Raw genomic sequence first — 6,751 nt, 5'->3', positions numbered from 1 at the left:
CAAATCGTCCCATTGTTCTCTATTCTCAAGGATCTTGCAGGTCTAGGGGTTGGCTCTTAGTTGCATGATCACAAGATGACTACCTAAGAAAAAAGAGTGAAATAATGCAATTCTATGATCTAGATGATGATGTGTAGTTCTAAATTATCATGATAGCTATGCTAAAAATACATTGAGTGCCATTATCAAAATACAATGATACTATTGATAAGCTAAATTATGATGCTAAAACTATTAGAATGCTTTTAAGAATGCTACTAGTGATACTAAGATTGCTAAGAAAAATGCTAAGGGTCCTCTCATATCTAAGAGGAGAGGTATTTATAGATTTTTCAAAGCCAAAGCTGAGGTGGCAGGATTCAATGGTGAAGATTTGGTCTGGAGAGATCAACGGTAAAAAATGAGAAAGTTATAGAGGTGGTTGATGTTGGCATTATAACAGACAATAAGAGATTGTTGGCATTTCAATTAGGATATTGAGAAGGTTGTTGATGATTATGGATATAACTGATTAAGGATGTTTACTATCTTAATATTAGTATTTTGTCATTGATGTCAAGAAATTAATTTTCTAATTCAGTATGATGTTGCCATATCTTAAGAAGTATGATTTGGTGAGTATAAAGATGTCGGTAAAAGACACAGAAAGAATGTGATGAATAAGGGGAGGAATAAGTTATTCAATGGGAAACTATTACCGAGTTAGACAATGATGAGATCATGATGTTTAGATTGTTTTGATATGCTACATATGTTGTTGATTGTAAGGTTAATACTATACTATGTTACCGAGCAAACAACCTAGTCGATAAACCCTAAGGAACCTAGTCGGTAAAACCCTAAGGTTATCGCTATCGGTTAATGAAGGCATAATGTCTACTGAGTAAAGTTTAGTATTTACCGAGTTGCAACTGAGTAGTAACAGAATGCATTGAATGAATATAAGCATTATTTAATGAAGGAAGCTGATGAGTTGGAACTGATTAAATGATTGGTATGTCGTGCATGAAGTTTGTTAAAGAATCTATGGCAAAGGAAAATCGGCAAGAAGATCTATAGCTTAGATTGAATCGCAATACCCTAGCACAAGTTCCAAGAAATGTATGCAAGTTCCAAGGTGGGTTAAAACATTTTCAGATCAAAGGATACATTGAACCTAGTCAAGTTTGAAGATTTGATGGCTATGATTGATCATGGGAAATGTGATCAAGGAGATTAAGCGGTTGGCAAATTGTTTATAAATAAGGAATCATTGATAAATAATGTATGCGGGCAAGTGTATGCATAGGGATGCTACATAGTGATTACCGAGCATAGAAGCTTGAAGACCTGTTTGATTAACAGAGTATAGAGCCCAGCAGATGGACAAGATAAGTCCTATGACTAGACCGTATTGAGCAAATAAGAATCTGCTTTAGCATTTTAGATGTGAAGTTGCAGATAGATTTTTATTACTGTTATTTTGTAAAGTGACAAAAAATCTCTTAACCAAGTGGGTCCGAAAATCTGTTATTTTAGATGTGAGTATATTTCTTAGTGGGTCCAAAATCCCACAGTGGTTTTTCCCTATTTGGGTTTCCACGTTAAATCTGGTGTTATGAGTGTTATGATGTTTATATGCTTATGAGTTTGCATGTTTAGCAGTTTTGGTTATATTACTAAAGTATATGTTACCGAGGTTGAATCTGTTGTTTTTATGGAAGATTAAGTTTGTATGATTCACCCCCCCCTCTCATCTTGCTAGCTTGGCATCTGTACTTAACATTAATTATTAGAACTATCAGTTGAAAGATAGGACTGTTGGCAACAACAATGAAAGAAAACTAAGAGGGTGGGTGAATTAGTTTTCACCAGAGTAAAAAACTTAACCACAAAAGAAAATCTGATAAACTGCAGCAACAACAAAGATAAGCAAATTTATAGCACAACACACAACACCAAGATTTTGATGTGGAAAACCTGGTTAAGGGAAAACCATGGTGGGAACCAACCCAAAATTAGATGATACTCTGTAGGTAGTATGTGCAAATAATTACAATGGGGAATTCATATGCATTCAAGCTCACTGCTCAAGATATAATAACCCAGAAAGCTACAACCCTCAGGGAAGTCTCATTGACTTACAACAAGATTCAAACAACAATCTGGATTACATGAACTGCAAATATAGCATCTCCTTATGCCCAATGATAGTTCCGGTTAAGCACATTTGTCAGCTTTGCAACACTTCAATCTTTGCTCAATCATAATATCTAAGGATGTATTTTCTTGTTTGCACCTTTACCAATTTATGATAATGCAAACACATTCACCATACCCAAATTACATAAATATCAAACCTATATATATCGATCATCAACCTTGGCAACAAGGTTCGCTAAACCCTCATCTCACAATTACAAAATTACATCACACAATACAAAGATCAACCACCAGACCAATATAATGATATACATGACATAAGATGGACTTAAATCAAATGCTCAAACATGCAACAACATTGGAAATCACACCAAGATCCACCACAACACGCTACACCACCAAGAATATCGTATAACACAAAGCATATCATTGATTCAACAAAGTCACCAAGAACACACAGAAGAATTAATGTGGATCATAAAAAAAAAAAGGACACAGTTAGGAAAAACCAGCAAGCATGTTAGAATCATCTGTAACAATTGTACCAACACCACTTATCAAATCTTCATTGATCAACATTTGAAGCTCAAGAATACTCAAACAACAACAACTGTCACAAGGAAAGATAACTTGCGGAGTACCAAATCACGAACCATTTGAAATGAAGATACACATGAACATCTCAAACAATCTCCCAAAATTTCAACTCAAGATCTGATCACACTGAAATATATCAGAGGAAATGCCAAACTCTGCAAAGCACTGATAAAAAAAAATGCAAACCAGATCATATGATATCATCAATTAAGATTTCAGATCACCGAAACCAATACAGAAAGATGTAATGATACTAGAAATACTCCATACACCGAACCATGATCCCAATAAACCAATTTGCAACCACCAGAGCAATAAATCTCATGAATATGTTGGCATCAATGACAATAACATATCCTAGCAGCAACAATGTCCAACAATCTCCTCCTTTGGCATTGATGGCAACATATGGTTGTGAAAAACAATCAATGTAAAGAAAGAAAACATCTCCAACAAACTCCCCCTAAGATCAAGCAGATAAAATAGTTTTTCACATGCTTCTCTCTCCCTTTGACATCAATGACAAAGGTTCTCAAAAACAGAAAACCAAACTCTCCCCCTCAGATAAAGAAATTAGCTCAACTAAGGCACAAACAAACTACTCCACTGGAGGAGCAGCATAAACTCATCAATTCAGACAAGAAGATAAGATCACGAAGTTCACCAGATTGATGCAAATCAATACATCTAGTTCCTATCAGGAGGGGTGGATACCCCTAACTTATCTCTCAAATAGACAAATGTATCTGAAGACAAAGGCTTAGTGAAAATATCAGCAGTTTGTTCCTTTGTAGATACATACTCTAGCTTCACTTCCTCTTCACTGACTTTTTCTCTCAAGAAATGATACTTGATTGATACATGTTTAGTCTTTGAATGTTGCACTGAGTTCTTTGACATATTCATAGCACTAGAATTATCACAATATATGACAATAGGCTCAACATAGATAACTCTGATATCCTTCAACATTTGTTTCATCCAAACTACCTGAGTGCAGTTACTAGCAACAACAATGTATTCAACTTCAACAGTAGATAGGGAAAATGAATCTTGTTTCTTACTAGCCCATGAAATCAATTTCTTACCCAAAAATAATGCACCACCGGAGGTACTCTTTCAGTCATCAACATCACCAACCCAATCAACATCAATGTAAGCATATAACATGAAATCATCATTCCTCGGATACCACAAACCATAATCCATAGTTCCTTTCAAGTATCTGAATATCCTCTTCACGACAGTGACATGACTCTCTTTCAGATTAGCTTGATATCTAGCAGCCATGCACACAACATGCATAATGTCAAGTCTAGTCTGAGTCAAGTATAGTAGTCCACCAACCATAGATCTGTACAAGGTCTAGTTAGCTTTCAGAGATTCATTATTTTTAGATAATTTGTAGCCAGTCACCATAGGAGTTCCAACAAGTTTAGAATCTTCTAACCCAAACTTATTCAACAATTCCTTTACATATTTAGCTTGAGATATAAAAAAACCTTTTCTAGACTATGAAATCTGCAAACCTAGGAAAAATTTCATCTCTCCTATCATAGACATCTCAAATTCTTTCTGCATATCACCAACAAACTTCATACTCAATTTATCATCTCCTCCAAAGATGATGTCATCAACACAAACTTCAACAATCAAAATGTTATCATTCTAAAGCTTGAAATATAGATTACTATCAACATTACCTTTATTGAATTTGACCAATGCTTCTGATTTCTCCCTCAAAAAGGCAACTCACATCATCCTGGAATAATCATCAATCAGTAACATGAAATATTTGTCACCCTGCACACTTCTTATACTTGTAGGTACACATAGGTCAATATGCACAAGATCTAGAAATCCATTATATGTATACAACTTACTCTTGAAAGAAATTATTGTTTGCTTACCCATTTGACATTCCTTACATACCGGATTAGCAGGCTTAACAATTTTAGGCAAATCTCTAACAACTTGAGTGGAACTAATCTTAATCATTGAATCAAAATTAACATGACACATTCTCCTATGCCACAACCAACTTTCATCAATCTAAGTAACCAAACAACTTTTCTCACTGGCATTCAAATGAAAGATATTACCTTTAGTCTTAGTTCCTAATGCAATTTTTATATCGAAGGCATGTAGGATCTTGCATTTTTCATTCTTGAATTGTAAATCATAACCTTTGTCAACTATTTGTCCAACACTTAAAAGATTATGCTTCAAACCTTTAACATACAAGACATCATCAGTGTTATGATTAACATCAAAGGAAATAAAACCTCTACCATGGCTCATACAGGTTTTGCCATCTTCGAATCTTACTATTCCACCATCATATCTCTCCATATTCACAAATTTTGTTTTATCACTGGTCATAGGATGTGAACATCCGTTGTCAAATACCCATTCATCTTTCTCTTCAACTTTAGTAGCTAAAGCTTTCTCCTCAATAGTGCAACTTGTGAAATTAACAAGTACTGGTCCACCTTCATTGATAGCAATAAACACAATTTCATCTCCTTCTGATTCTTCATCTATAACACCTTCATCAATAACATAATAACAATTCTTCTAATGCTTATACTTTTGGTTAGACTTGTAAGACTTATCATATATTTCATGCTTCTCATATCTATCATACTCATCATGTTTATCAAATTTATCATGCCTATCATATTTAGGCATTCTCTCCAAGCATCTAGAAGCAAAATGTCCTATCTTATTGCAAGAGTTACATTTCAGAGGCAATTTTCCATCATACTTACCAGATCCCTTAGGAAATCTCTGGGCAATCAATGCTTCAAGCTCATCCAATTCTCTTTCTTGATCTTCCATCTCTCTCTCTCTCTCTCTCTCACACACACACACACACACACACACACATATCTGGATATTCTGCATTCACTAGGGTCATACTTCTACTTTCTGGATACAGATGCTCTAAATGTTGTCTCAGACTTTCCACGTGATTCACCAAATTCGCTTAGTTCAAATGCAGTAATCTTTCCAGCTAACATATCTCTTGTCACAATAGTCACACTTTGGATCTCATCAATAACGGCTACCTTATGTTTGTAAGCAAGAGGCAATGATATCAACACCTTAACAACAATTTCATTTTCTTCAAGGCTTCCACCGGCACATTTGATACCTAGAACAAGTTCATTCACCTTAGCCATAAAGGATTTTATGTTCTCATCTTCTCCGATCTTCAACATCTCATAATTCCCTTTCAAACTCTACAACTTAGCAAATTTGACTTGTTTATCTCCTTCATATAGGGTCTCAAGCTTCTCCCAGATATTATGTGTAGTCTGAAGTTCCATTACATTAGTCATCTTAGAATCAGTCAGGGCCCTCAACAATGCTTCCTTAGCTCTAATATTATTTTCAGTATCCTCGATCCCAGAAGTAGTAATTGGTCCATTTTGAAGAATAGAATAGACATCCTTTGTAATCTTCCAGTAATCTTTTGCAAGACATCTCAAGTGCACCTCCACCTAGTTCTTCCATATAGCATAATTACTTCCTTCAAATCTTAGACTCTCCTTCTTAAAGATAACACATCCAGTTGTCATCTCGGATCTCCTCAAACGGTCAAGCTTCTTTTGGAGGATCTAGCTCTAATACCAATTGTTGGCAACAACAATGAAGGAAAACTGAAAGGGGGGTGAATTAATTTTCACTGGATTAAAAAACTTCACCACAAAAGCAAATATGATAAACTGCAGCAACAACATAGATAAGTAAATTTATAGCACAACACACAACACCAAGATTTTGACATGGAAAACTCAGTTAAGGGAAAAACCACGGTGGGAACCTACCTACAATAAGTTGATACTCTGCAGTAGTATGTGAAAATAATTATAATGGGGAATGCACATGCATTTAGGCTCACTTCTCAATATATAATAACCCAAAAGGCTACAAACCTTAGGGAAGTCTCACCGACTTACAACAAGATTCAGACAACAATCTGGATTACATGAACTGCAAATATATC

This window comes from Cryptomeria japonica, chromosome 1 (assembly GCF_030272615.1).
Source record: "Cryptomeria japonica chromosome 1, Sugi_1.0, whole genome shotgun sequence".
Lineage (NCBI taxonomy): Eukaryota > Viridiplantae > Streptophyta > Pinopsida > Cupressales > Cupressaceae > Cryptomeria > Cryptomeria japonica.
Note: the sequence above shows the minus strand (reverse complement) of the source record.